The sequence below is a fragment of the Accipiter gentilis genome, chromosome 5, assembly GCF_929443795.1.
Source record: "Accipiter gentilis chromosome 5, bAccGen1.1, whole genome shotgun sequence".
NCBI lineage: Eukaryota > Metazoa > Chordata > Aves > Accipitriformes > Accipitridae > Astur > Astur gentilis.
In genome coordinates, this window is record NC_064884.1 from 3,110,809 (window position 1) to 3,125,607 (window position 14,799).

At 42.1% G+C, this 14,799-nt stretch overlaps 1 protein-coding gene across 5 annotated transcripts in view; it reads left to right on the forward strand.

Moving 5' to 3' along the window:
• The window catches only part of ARHGAP32 (Rho GTPase activating protein 32), a 252,566-nt gene that overhangs the window by 73,362 nt on the left and 164,405 nt on the right, over positions 1-14,799 (forward strand). The window contains exon 1 of one of the 5 annotated variants that reach the window (XM_049799523.1): positions 474-549. The exons of 3 other annotated variants lie outside the window; for them this stretch is intronic. The gene's annotated coding sequence lies outside the window, so the exon portion shown is untranslated. Of the gene's footprint in view, positions 1-473; positions 550-8,186; positions 8,424-14,799 lie in introns of those variants that run through there. One more of the 5 variants, XM_049799526.1, reaches the window with a different exon arrangement.

The following is a 14,799-nucleotide window of genomic DNA, read 5'->3' on the forward strand; positions in this document are numbered from 1 at the left end:
CACGTAGAATTGTGTTGTACTGTGGCAACTTCTGCTCTGTGCGGGGCTTTCTAAATATATGCAGAAGGTAGGCAGCTAACTTCATCTTCCCTTCTCGCTGGGTGAAGTTGGAGTTTCAGGTGCTAGAAGAGGCACTCGGGTAGTGCTGTTTGCCTTGTGGAATAGTTGTTTGTCTCCTACAGGGAAATGACAGCAACATATTAATTATTTTTGTATGTCATGTTGAAGTACTGTGAAATATTGCTTTGACTTTAGAGTATGTAATGCATTTCACAAACTCCATAGAAGCAAGGGAAAGACAAGGTGTTGATCTCACTGGTGCAGCAGACTTTGCAAATGAGATTTCGTATCTGATTACAGCTAACAATATATCGACATAGGATATGGCATTGGTAACAAATACCCATTGAGATGTAAAAATGTTGTTGAACACCAGCTGATGCCCACGCAAGCTTTTTTATTAGTACCTGACCTCTTTCTGAATCGAGATGTGCCTCTGTATAGGGAAAATTTTTGACGAATCCCCCGTGGCTCATAAAAGAACAGAAGGTAACTTTTTTTGCCTATTCTCTGTTGTGCATACACAAAGTTTTCTTAGTGCCTGCTAAGGAAAAAGTATTACCAGGCAGTCTGGATGCACAGAAATTGAAAGACTCATAGGAAAGAACTTCAGACTGCTACTTACTAGAAAAAAGGACTTGTGCAATTATAGATAAAAATGTATGCTGCGGTATTGCATGGAATTTTGAGGACAGTACATCTCTGGCAACTTACCCTGATGTTACCTGCTAGAAAAAACCTGGTGGTTGTTTGACTGTTTGGCCTAAAAGAGTCAGCAAACATTTCATACTCAGGGATGCTATTGTCTGCGCCTGCCCGTCTGAAAACTCTGGGACCTGTACGAGACAATAGCCTGCAGTAAAACTGCAAAGACAAGCATGCAGTAAAACTGCAGGATACATAATGTTCCAGTACATGTTTTTCTAAAATGAGTCCGAAAGTTGAAGAAAACAGACTAGTTACTAAATAATACTGACTCAGAGATGCAACGCAGTCAGGGCTTAATGCACCAGATGTGACTTTCTGGAGAATAGATTTGTTTTAGAGCCTGTCACGTTAACGACAGGCGAGAGGTTGCAGTCATGCCGTGCTTCTCGCATGGCTCACTGCGCTACGGGGAGGAGAGTGCCAAGGGTAGGAGAGCAAAAAGGTACCGGCAGGGTCACCGCATCGAAAACTCGCGGGTGGTGGGTGAGCGGGACTGCCGTGCGCCGCGTCGGTGATCAGCGCAACGGCGAGTTAATGTCACCGTCCTTCGCAGAGGGCCGGTGAGCTCTCAGCTGATGTTCCAGTCCCTTTGGCTACCAAGTCATGCGTGGGGAGCTCCAGCCAGAGCGTTGATATTCCTGGCAGTAGAGTGCTCCGAGAACTGCCTTTGTTTGGGGTTTTAAAGGTGTTTTATTATCGCTCATCAGGTTATGGGAATGCTGATCGGTAGGGAGTACAGTCAGGTGTGCAGCACAGGTAGCAAACAAGAAATTCTGGTTTTGGAAATAACTTTCGTCATCTTCAGTGCTGTTTGAAGAGGGGAAATACTGAAATAGAAACTGTAGGTATTTCATGCTACTTGTTATATGCCTGCTCTTGATAATGACTTTACCCTTGCATGTGTATTTCATAAAAATTGTGATATAACTGGCTTTGGAAAAGTATGCATTAGGAATTCAAAGGAAGCCAAAAGCTAATGAGTTTAATACAGAGCACACTGGAATACGTACAGATGTAACCTCTGATGAGGTGAGATATACTTGCATTTGCTGATTCCGTTAAGAAGTTATTCATATGCCTACTGATACCATGCCTTGTCTCTCAAACTTTCTTTCCCAAACCTGGCCCAAACATTCCCCCCTTCCCAGCTGTCCCAAAACACTTGTTAAGTTAGTGAAATCAGAGAAACAGTACCCATTAATGTTTGACATTTTCTGATGCTGTGTACAAACAGAACAGGAAGGAAAAAAAGTGCACGTCGAGGAATACCTTTTGCCACTATCGTGAACCTCTGAACTTAAGAAAAATTATAATTTTTGCTACCTGTGTAGGCGTCTTGAGTGTGCTAAAAGAAATTAATTGACCCTGACTAGCTCTCTGTGCAATAGTGAGCATGTGACAGCATCCTGGTGGAAAATAAGACATAAATCTGAGAAAGGGGTTGGTTCAACGTTTTCTGTCACCATTTCTGACTGCATTGCTTTGTGTGTAAACAATTGGTGCTAGCTGTTAACGGCAACTGAAAAAGTGGGAAATGTCGTCATGGTGTGAGTGTGGCCTAGCAGGAAGTTTCATGTGCAAACACATTTTGTGTGGTAGGAAATCTTCTTGTACTCTAACAGTGCATTAGATCTTTTTTTCATGTGCCAAGAAAACAAAATGCATTTACTTACAGAACGCATTTACTTACTGCTGCATTTACAATAGAACAAGAGGATGTTCAAAGTTTTAATTATATAATGGGAATACAAGATGATGTCAATCTCCATCCAAGAACAGAAAGGGTTGTCGGTTTTGACTAACTGTGCTCCCTCCCGTAGGTTTTCCAAAATGTAATGTGAGGCATCAGGTCTGGCTGGTGTTGCCTATTCATTTACTACGTGAAAAATAAAGCATTGCAAACAAGAAGAGGTTGCTAATATAGTTGAGAGATCATTTAGATTTTGCTTGAAAGACTTTTATAGTTAACTGTGAGGATCTTAGGAAACTCATAGAAATCAGTACCAAGAGTTTTCTTGGAAAACATGTTGCTAAGTCTTACATTAAATGTAAAAATCTTTGGCTAACTACCTGGTTAATTTGATGTATTTCAGAGATAAGAACAGAGCAGCTGATTCTTCTTTTTTGTTCTGTTTGAATAGCTATCGCAAATGTTTTTCCAAACTAGGAAAGAATATTTTAAAAAACCCAATTTCCGAATAAAGTTTGCAAAAGGCATTTCAGTGAGCTCATTTGTCTCTGGGAGGGAAAAAACCCTACAGGGGAGGGAAGGAGCTCTGGCTTGGGCTTGTCACATGGAATAGTGTCTCACTCTCTGAACTGCCCGTGAGCGTCAGGCTGGGGACGAAATCAGAGCGGAGAGGGAGACGGAGATAACCGGTCATAACCCTCTGGGAAGCCACCAGCCTTGTTCTCCGCGAGAGCAGGGAGAGGAGCCTGGCTTGGAAATTAACTTCTCATGAAACGAGAGAGATTCAGCTCCTTTTTCAGACAGAAAGATTTCTAAAGCACAAAAAGCGGCAACAGGAGATCCACGACCACGTCCTGCTTAAAAACAGGGCTCTCAAGCCTAATTCCAGTTTCCTTGCGGTTGTGGTCGGGCCGTTCATGGGGCCAAAGTTGGCACGCCGCTGGGACGCAGAACTGGAGGTCGATTGGGCGGGGGGGTGAGCAAGGTACTTTGAGATAAGGAGATAAGGGGCTGCAGCTGGGCTGCGTTGCAGAGAGAAGGAGGACGGGAAGGCTGGGCCACCGGTGGAGTCTGGACCGATGCACGTCCTCCCCTGCGAGTCACGGCCTGAGAGCTCCCACGCGTGGCTTGGCTGATGTAGGGTAATTCCTTATGCTGTATTAAGTAGTTTGGGTTTTTGAAGCCTCAGTACCGGCTCTGTAAACAGGCCCTGAAACCGTGCTCCTTGAGGGGCCTCAGCTTTTCTGTCAGGCTGGTAGTTTGGTGCTATTTTTTCCTCCACTTTTTTCTATTTCAGGCTCTTCGTCTTTCCCTCTAGGTGCGTGTTTCCTCTTAGGTAAGGAGATTTAGTAATGGTTACGGTCTCATTTTTGTGGCACTGGGGTTTTCCCTGGCCTGATGACAAGATGAACTTTCTTTTCCGAGCGTTACGGTAGTGTGGAGGTGATGTGAGGAGCAAGGAACGGGTGACTGGCTTTCCGGGACATTTTGTTAGCTGTCGGTCTATTCCATAAACCCAATACTCAACAGGAGTCTTTTGGAAGTGCTGCCTGTCAGGCTGCTCTGTTCCCTGGAAGTTGTATTATATCTTACAATTTTATTCTTCTGTCCGCTATATTCTTACCTTTTTTATTTTTTAACCTGTTCTCTCACAACCTTCTCTTTTTGCTGAGTTTTTCATTATGCACTAAAAAGTTTCTTTTGCCGTTGTCAGTTCTAAAATCATTGTGATTACCGGGGGGAGGAGGAAAGCTTGAAGAGCACTGTTTACTGCCATTTTCCTGGGCCCTGAAGTTGATGTGCACTGGTTTCAACAGTATCTCATTTCTTTGGGAAGGCTAATAGCCCGGTCACTTCATTATCCTGCCTTTTTGCACAAGTGCCAACATAATAGAAATGCATTCATTTTCCAGACTACCCTTTGGGTGCTTGAGGCAAACGCTTTCAAAAGCCAATCCACGCTTTCTTTTTTTTTCTGTCAAACTGAAAAAGCTATAAATCTGTTAATCACCTGTCCTTTTAGGTTAGCATATTGCATCTGTAACCCTTTTTAATGTCTTAAAAATAATGGGACAGTGTGCTTTCACTGGTAAGTGCTTTACCAAATCATTAAGGCTTTATTTGTCTATTTATTTATTTTCCCGGGAGGGCATTTTATTGCTGATGGCATGAGTCAGGACAGTTAAAGGTTGCAGTGAAATATTCCAGCTTCTGATGTGATGCAATATGAACTGGAATGAAATGTTACCTTAATCGTACTAAAAAAACCCCCCAATTAATGCACTGTATGCTGTGTTACCTGCGAGACAGAAGTCTACCAGTTATCTCTTCCCAGTAACTTTTCCCCCCAGCGTACATCATTATGGTAGGGAGTGCCTGGTAAGGAGAAATGTTGTTCTTCTGTGTTTGTGTGCAAACAGGTTGTTAGCATGGAGTTAAAAAAGTGTTGTCCGTGGTCGCCTTTTATGGAGGGAAGGCTATTATGAAGGAAAGAAGGCGGCTAGGACTCTTGGGTTTCATTCCAGGCTTTACAGACTCAGCTACTGATGAGTCTTCTGCATTATTTACACCATTTTTTTAAGCAAGGGTAACAAAAATAGCCATTTTACAGGAACAATTTGACTTAATTGTGAAGAGTTCTGTGGCTTAAGCATAAAAACTCCTTCAGGGCTAAATTTTATTTTATTCCTGTTGGTCTTTTGAAACAGGATCGCAAGGTGGATTTAGTGGCTGCATGCAATTTTCAGCAGGATTGTCCTTGTTTATTAGCTCCCCCTCCCAACCCTGTGAATTGTAAGAATTCCGCCCAAGGCGCTGGGGAGTGGTGAATGTTGACACAGGTGTCAGGACGATGGTGGAGATGTTGTGATTCTCCTCACTATGTCTTCCTGTTTTTAACTGTAATTTATTCTGACACAACAGTCCAGGGTCCATCTTGATCCCTCATTGCCAGCCATCCAGCTATACAAATACACGGATTTTCATGTGCTAGCCATAAAGCCCCAGCTTTCCTTGCCTTGCAGGGATTAATTTTCCTACTGGTGGGAATGGACAGTGTCTTGTGTTGGCCATAAAGGTTGGTATGATGGCAAAGGCAGGCATTTAGAAAATCATTCTAAGTACTGTTACCTGTTCAACTGCCCTAGTCAGATTTTCTGGCCTTTTCTCCTCTTCTGTTTGACTTTATAGCTCCCTGCTTTAGCCAACATAGTTATACAGATATATTCTGTTGCATAGAGAAAGTGTTGGCATCCTCTCATCTTTTATTACCCTTATGCATAAGCAAAATCATGGCAGAGATACTGTGTAGAATTTATACTGGTGGAACCATGCCAGGAGTGATTTTAAAGGCAGAGGAGAAGGAAGCGATAAGGCATGGTGTTTTTCAAGCGATTGGGTTTGCGAGTGAAGAATGATGGAAAGGAATTACGGTTACCTGATACTTTTTTTTTTTTTTTTTTTTTCCTACCCCAGCTTTGCAAAGCACGTAAGCATCTGCTGAAATTTCACTGAACTTTGCCACGTGGTTCAAGCCAGGCAGCTACCTGAATGCCTTGGTGTTTCTCCTGCAGCTAGGTTCCAAACTGAAGGGACAGTAATGCCTCAGGTAATTTAGGAGGGTAGAGAACTAAAATGTTCTTGAAAAGCTATTTGCATAAAGGTTTGCAAAGGAGAGAAAGAGTGTGAGAATGTGTTCAAACTGAGCAGTGAAATCTGCACAGCTTGACTTGTCTCATCCATCTGGTTGGACTACGTTATCTATGTTTAACAGATTACATTTAATCTTGCCATTTCAGGGAGAGCTGTTGAGCCTCAACAGACATGGGAGAGCTGTCCTGTAAAGTTAGGCAAGTAAAACGGGAGCTTAAATTTCATGCTAGTTTCTTAGGAGAACAACAGAGGAGGTGCAGAAATATCATGCCATCTTTCTGCCCCGACCAGGTTCATTGGCTCGATGGGCCAGGAGATGGCTTTGCCGCACCCTTGCTCCTTTCTGATTTTGTTCTGGATTCCCCAGGCTAGTATTTTCTTTCTTCTGTGTGCTTATCTGACTTCTGTCCTGGCTTTGGCTCCCTATCATGTTGCTCGCCAAGAAAAGCACATTATCAGCCTACCTGGGCAGAGGTAGTGGTGAAGCAGGGGTTAAAGCGAGCTCAGTTTCCTGCTCCTCTGCTTGCTCAGGTGTGCTGCAAAGGGTAGTAAAGAATGGCTGATTAGGAGAAACAACCTGGCGCGCAGAGCTTATGGGACTAGGCGAGATTCCAGACTGAGAACTCTTCTTGTTTCTTTTTATTTTACTTATTTTTTTATGGTAGCTGTCATTTCTTGCAGAAAAGATTTTCCTGCTTTCCTATCTGCTGCTATATTTTTTCTCTTTTTTTTTTTTTTTTAAATTTTTTTTTTCTCCTGCTGAGTCATTGCACAACTCAACAGTCATTTGTGTGGCTTGCTTCCTGGAGTCTTGAATCGGTTTGTCACGTACCTTTCTTCTTTCCTCCTACATTTAATATAACTGCACTCGTTTTGAGCACTTCTGCACAGCGGAACCCCTTTCAGATGGTCCCATGGTATCTCTCGGTGATCAGGGTGAGTGAGGCATGTACTAATGGCAGAATTCGTCCTGTGCTCAGTAAGCTATTACTCCTGTGATAATCACATTTTAAAATTATTCATTTTCCTTACACAGAGGCAGCTGGCAAATGCAGACGTTTTATCTTGTAACTGAGGGGACAGAAAACCTTGTTTGCTTTTGCTTTTTCATACATTCCACTGCTGGCATCTGCTTAGGCAATTAAACACCTTTCATATTTTTCATCCTCTATAATGCATTAGAGGGGTCCTCTTTTTGTTGTTCTTTGAATACCTTTTCAATCTTGACTCGTCTATGAATATGTAGTTCACTTTTTTTCCTCTTTCTTTGTCTTCCCTTCCTTCTGCCTTTAAAATTGGGTTGGTGTTTCAGGGACTTTCTTGGCCTGTCTGATGTAAAATTAAAGAGGTTACCTAAAACCACAAAGTTGTGGAGCAGTGCAATTAATATGTTTTGTTTTAAAAGGGTGAAAATTCCTGGCTGACGTTTTTTCAATTTTAAAATGTCCTTGTTCTCAGACACAGGTTGTTTCTGTAATGCTTATATTTTCGTTGCTCATAGTTTGCCTTTCAAATTAAAAAAAATAAGCAGAAGCTTGACCTTCCCCCCCTCCCCCCCCCAAAGTGTTTGTGTTTCCGATGCTCCCCACCCCCCAGTTAATTAGAACTAACAACTACCAACAAAACTATTCTTTTTCCTGAGCTCTGGCATTCCCAAAGGATCTGGGTGACGTTGCATGATGAAGCATTGCAGCACCCTTACAACCTCAGGTCCTCAGCTCCAGCATTTGCAAAGCTAAGATAAATGTACAAATTCTCTTCACTTAGTATGAAGAGACACACGTAGACATCAGGATGGGAGCTGCAAAAAGCCCACGTGAGGCTTCAGAGGACAGGAGTTGGCCAAAGTCAAAAGAAGGTCTCTGAGGAGTGTCTTAAGATGCTTGCTTGCTTGCTCATGCCCTCTTTGTGAAACTACGTCCCAGTGCAGGGGAACTATAACGATGCTGTGGCTGAGCGAGGCGTTTCTACCCCTGGCACGTTCATTAGGCCAACAGGAGTTCTTGTAGCCGTGTGCTTTGCTACCGATCCAGTGGAAAGGTGGTCCTTTTTAAAATTTATTTATGTTTTTCTCCAGGGCAGCGTCTGTAGAGATGGGCAAGCACCTCTGCTGGCACAGGGAAGATATGTCATCAGATGTCTGGGGAGAGATGGGGAGCTACCCCTTTTGGAAATAGCAGAGCCCTTGCATGGCATCTTAGCTTGTTACGGAAACTTCATCGCTGGATAAAAGTGCTGTCTTGAAGCTGTGCTGCATAAGCGCTTTGACAATACCGATCTCTGCAGCCCAATACTGCTGTGTTTAGTGGTCCTAGTAAGTCTTTCTGTATGTAGCTTATTGCTTTCTCTCCCTCTCTCTCTTTTTTTGAAAGAAGTTCAGAAGGTGATGAGGAAAGGAGAGGAGGAGGTATTGCGTAAAAGCTTAGTGGTCAGAGCCATAGATTGGGAAACAGCAGACTTCAGCGCTGTCCTGAGCCTGTGCAACTTTGTTCTCTGAGAGAGTGCCCTAATTATCTGTTGGTAAGCTGGACTGGGCTCTGGTTCTCTTCCACATCAGGCTGGAAAGTTTTGTGGCAAGGATTGGATGAGAGCAGAGAGTGCGTGATCCTTTAGTTTGCACAGCAGCGTGTTCTTCTCCCCGAGTCTTGATTTTTTTCCTTCGGGCCCTGATAAGGTGTTTGGGATGTACGTGTCTTAGGATAAAAGCTGTGCTACTGTGAATGGTCTTTGTGGTTGGGAACTGTGAAACTGAGGTTATTTCCTCTGAAATACTGGACAAGTTACTTGAGCTGTCAGTTACTTTGGGTTTTTGGAAAACAGATGGAGGTATTCGCTTTACTCGCCTCTTGCCTGCTTTGATGTAGATAGTCCTTGCCTTGACATTTTATAGTCTCCTGGCATATCCAGGTACAGCATTTAGCATAATTGGGGTCATTAGGCACTAGACAAGAGTGCTTATTATCAGAAGTCCTTATAATACAGGTTATACATGGTATTTCAGTATTCTGCTTCTCTGAGTAGCCTTTAGAGTTAATGTTTTTGTTTTATGATGTACCATCTCCCAGTCTCTCCTCAAAAAAGAAAAATAAATCTAAATTAGACTGAAGCCTTAGCTAATCATTCTTTCTCTATTCATCTCCGTGGCAGCAGGAGACCTAGCAGCAGGGCTTCCATTCACAGCAGACATGCGTGCCAGCTCAAATGCTTCTGTACCAAAAATGCATGTGTGGGTGTTGAAGGTAAAAAATGATTGGACAGTAGTGGTTGCAGCTGTATCCTTGAGAACTCAAGGCAAGGGAGATCAATGATCTCTTTCCTGAACGTTGGGGTTTTTTTATTACTCACTGAAAAAAGATACTTAACAATTGCAAATTATTCCAGAAGGGCAAAGGAAATGTTTTTTGATCGTTAAAGACTGCATCAACACCGGGTCCGTTTGTAGTGCTGGCGTTGGTTCTGCACAAGGTAAGAATGGAAGCGTACTCTGAACCACTGCGAGATATTTTGACCCCCTGTAGCACCTTTATCTTCTGGTCTGTGTCCAGCTCTCAGGTACTGCTTCCACTTGTCACCCCTCCATCTTACTGCACTGCTGCATTTCCTCATCTCGTGCATCAGAAATGCGAGCAGCGGACGGGTGGCCTAGGCGGATTTGTCCCCGTCAGTGCTTTTCTTTTCCAGTGTTGTGTTAGGCTCAGAGTGACCTCTTTGTTTGTGATGCACACCTCTCTGCTGTCGAGAAATAATTAATTAAAGTATGGCTTTGCACCTATTATACCTGTATGATCCCCACCTGGTTAAATCTGTCCCTGATGACTTACTGGAGTTGTAGGCCTCCATTAATTCCATTTAGCTGGTCAAGAGCGATCCAGTAGGAATACTAATAGTGAAATGTGTTAGTAGTGATTTCTGTTCATGGAAAGGACTGAGCAGCCTATTTGCTGTTGATATCACTGAAATGGAAGGAAAATAGCAGAGGTAGGAGGAGTGCTGTTATAAATATGATGCAAGGGCCACTAGTCATTTAAGACTAGTTATTTAACTCAGAATAGCTGGAGCTACTCTTTATTAATTTGCTTATGTTCATCTTTTATTATTTGTTCAATTAATTAGGTTCTGGTGTCCCAGAATTAATTTCCATTCTTTTCCTTGTGAGTATTCACTAGCAAGTCTTACTTTTGATGGTTCCCCCCCCGCCCCCGGCTTCTTCCACAGAGCGCGGCGTAACCATGCTATGCAAAATGGTACATACACAGTCATTTTTCCAGCGTGTTGGATAGGTGGAAAGTGTGTAGCTCTAAGTAGGTGACTGGCTCCATATAAATGTTTTAGTTAGAGAAGGGATTTTCCTGCTAAGCAGCTAGCTGACTGGGCAAGTTTTAAATGTTGTTTCATGTTATGAACAGTTGTCACTTAACAGCACGCGAGGCTAATTGTAACTGATTAGTTGATTGTACTTGATCATTCCATGTGCTGAAAGCATCATTTTTCCAGTATATGCGTCTATGAGGAAAGATTAAATTTACCATGGCTTTGCATTGGCGCTGAACTACAAACAAGCAAGAGACCAGCCCAGATGAATGTCCTTGGATCTAGGTTTAGGTCATTCTTTACAATTTTGGGGTATACTTTGATCTTTGTTGCATTTGGATTAGCTGTAAGCAGGTGGGGTTTATTACTGCTTTGTGTTACGATAATATTGGAAGACTCTGGCGAAGATTGGAGCTGCTTTTGCTGGGCAGCAGGGAAGTCATGAGCTGAAGGGGCGGGTCCAGAAGAAAGTATAATCCTAACAAACAAGACAAAAAAAAGGAGATTGTAAAGGAAGTGCGGGGAACATTAGTGCAGGGAAGAGGTTTTGACTAAGAGCTTGATGAGAGGGTACCTGTCTTGCTGTCATTTGGATGAGGAAAGTGAGCGGCAGGAGTCTGAGCCATGTTATGCCAGGGTTGGAGCGTAACATCGTTCAGACCGTGGCCAGTGGGAGGGAGAGAGACACGAAGGCAGGGCATCCTGCTGCCACAGGCCCACAAGAATTTTTTGTTGATGGTGCCCACGTTTAGACTTTCTTGGTGGAGCACGAAGGGCAGGAACAGCCGTCCTTTCCCATCTTTCTTCTATATTGAAACTTTAGAGCTGCTTTTAGCGATTTATTAATTGTAAGTGAGAGGTTAGTACCCTTTTTGCCTAGAGGCAATTTTATTTAATACTTTTATATTTGTTCCTGAATCAAACAAAAGAAATCCAAGCCAGAGCTCAGTGATTCTGATTGTTCAGTGATTTCCTAATTCCTTTTCTTACACTGAGCAAAAGTGATAAGAGAAACCTATTCCTGAGGTTCGGTTTGTTTGTTTGTTTTTAATTGACTGTCACTGTGTTCTTCTGAAAGAAAATGCCAAGCACCTACTAAAACAATGTCTTTTATGTATTGCCAAATAAAAGAGCAGGTTTGTTCAGTAATATATGTATGCAAAAGCACGAGGATTCTGTGATTATTTTTATAAAGCTTTTAATAACTAAGAACATGTCTCGGAGCTTGTAAAATCTGAATATTCCAAGAACTTATTCTTTTCATGAAGTGTTTAAAGAAATTCCAGTTATGCAAAACCTGAATGCAAATTATTATAGGCCAGTTCAACAAAGCTCTTAGGTACATGTTCCAATCCCTTCCAGAGCATGAAGTACATATCTCTGTACTTACTTACGTGCTTTGAGGTGGGTGTTACCGAGTCGAGACATAAAACAGAACCGGGTGAGACAAGAAGCAGTAAGTGAAGCTGCCAAAACTGTGGCAGAAGAGCGGAATAAAAAGAAGGTAGGTCTGTTGACCCCCAGTTGCTATTTGTTGCTTTCAAATTTAGAGAAGATTTACCAAAGGTGCTTTGGGGTTGATCTTGCAGTATAGCTACAGAACTGTATTTTGAGGAAAAGAAACAAGAACAGGTTTTGTTTCCTACTATGGTGTTGGCTTCTCCTATCCTAGCATCCCTCCTTACCCCTTGATGGATGTGAAAAGCATCTCTTTCCGTGGTTAGCTATTTGACACCTTGAAGGTACTTGCAACCTTGCTCAGTGGTGTCGAGGTCCTGCTGGTAGAACCACCACGGCTGGCTGAGGAGGGCAGGGTGACCAGCCAGCCCACGTACGCCTGAGTGAGAACCTAGGCAGTGCCCTCAAGCACTGGAATATTCACCTGCGGGCTTGGGGGGCTTTGCTCTTGCAACTGAGGGTTGGAAGGGATTGTGTGATGTAGAGCGTGCGCTGTGTCGGGGATGCTGAGAAGTCGATCGGGTGAAAAAAAGACCATTACCGAGATGAGACAGGCCGCCTGTTGGACCCGAAGGTAGCGTTTTGCTAAAATGGGAACTGCCCTACCTGGGCTTGCCCTTTTGCCCACAGGTTTTAAATTCCAGGTGATCTGGCCTTGTTCGTGCAACTTTTCTTCGGCAGCTCAGAAAATAGAGTTTAAATATTATTGCAACTTAATAAACAAGATGTGTATTTTGAAGTTTGAAAACTCAGTTAAACCCTCAAGCAAAGATAGCTTGACTGTCTGACTGTATTGGAGCTTGTATTAAAGCATGTCAAGAGAGTTGGAACAGGGCAAGGAACCAATATGTTAATTAATATCTGCAGTACTATTGGCCTTCTCTGCTTCCCTCTATAGAGGAATATTCACAGTGGAAGGGCTAACGTGTCTGCTCTGGCATTTTTAAAAATTAATCAAGTAATACTGCTGATTTTAAGAAGATCTTTATTTAAAACTTCCTAGTTTTCGTTTCAAAAATGTTTTTCTAATGTCATATATTCTTAAATGAAAGGTTAATGCAAAACAAAAAAAAAAGAGGTTTTTTTTTTCTTTTCAGACAGCTGAGAATCTAACAGAGCGGGTGGTGAAACACATCAAGTAGGAAAGTGATTTTTTTTCTTGGAAAAAGTATTTTGTAGGAATAGAAGCCCCAGAACTAAAAATACCCATGAAGTGGTTTTTTGTGACCTTGTAACTTGCCTTCTAGAGTTGAATAACAGTAATTAGTCCTTTGACTCTGTCATAGTACGTTGGTGATCTTTCACTCAGCTTCCCTGGGTGCAGGTATGGTTTTACCAGACTGAATTTGGAATTTGAAAATTGGAAAAGCTAGAAATTCTGATACTGTAAAGTATTTAAAAATGATCTTTATAGCTGTAATTTACATGATTTGTTTTTGAAAACACTCAAAATCAGTAAAATTGAATTAATCTGTCTTTGCAATAGTGATGGTCCTGTTAAGACCTCTATTCCCATAGCTTGGTGATTTCCAGCCTTTTTTGTTTGGGCACATATTTGCCTGCAAAGCACGACATTCCTTGAAATGCACATGTTTACTAAATAGGTGCATAGCAGCAATGAATTTTTTTTTTTCTTTTTCAACTTCTGCTCACCCATACTAGTAGTTCTCAGACACTCACAGATCCACAGACCACAAGTTGAAAACCACTGATCTAAACTTCTAAAACTAGGCAATAAATACATCCCTATTAGCACAGGTAGTGCGTAGAGTAATCCAGAGAAATTTAGTTTGGTTTGTGCTTACTGATATTTGAAAGATACTTCATTCAAATGATTTTTAAAATATTCTCTTATTGTAATATACTGTTACTCTATTAATTTTTCTAGTGCAGAAGCTTCCCGAACGATTGAATTTTGGCTCCCCGACTATGAACTTCCATCAAACGTAACAACTACAGCTTTCAACTTTGTAGAATCAATCACAGTAAACCATTTAGTTATGCCAGGTTTTCATTTTGTGGTCAAGGATTAAATGCAATCCATTTAGCATTTGTTTATTTATGAGGTATGCTTGAAGCTGACCTTGTAGGACTTTTCTGTCTTCATGTTGCATGATCCTTGAGACTGACTTCAGAAATCTTGTTTTATATAATACAGATGGACATAATGTAATCAGTAAGGTGTTGACAAAGCTGATTTAAAACATGGGAAATTAAATCCTCTTTCAGGTCAGCACTGTCAGCCTTCGGTTCCCATCTCTTGTTTCATTTTTCCTGGGGCTCTTGAGCTATCTCTGCTTTCCATATTGCATGATTATTTTCTTCCTTTCCACTGTATTAGTTTTAATTTCGCGGACACAGAGTTTACTTGGAAAATTGGTTTGGGGAAAAGTATGTGCATTTTGGTTTTTTCCCCACATCTCTCATGACATTTCCCTTTTTTTTTTGGGGGGTGGGGGTGGGGCTGGGGGTGTGACGGTATATCAGTGTTCCTCACTTGATTCCAACTTCTTGCCCAAGCTTTTATAAGCTTAGGGCCAAATCTCAGCTCTTGTTTCCTGGTTTTTCTACCTTTCCTTGTGGTGATAAGGGGCAACCTGTATGATGTGAAGAGTTGTCTTAATTCCGCTGTGGTATACGGTATGGTGACATCCACAGTTCTTTACGTATGGTTTTGTGTGTAGCATTGTGACTCCTCATCTTGATCAAGTTATTTTTAAACCCTCTGAGGCAGAGTTTTCAAGGAATCTCTCTGTCGATTCACTGTTGGCTTACCTTTCCATGCTGTGATTGAGAGTTATGGGATTGAATGCTGGAGACTCTCTACTTGATGACATTGGGAGAGACAGGGATGCTGCATCCAGGCTTTTACGTTATGCCTTGAAGGGTTAATACGCTCAGCATTAGTTTGAGGTTTCTGC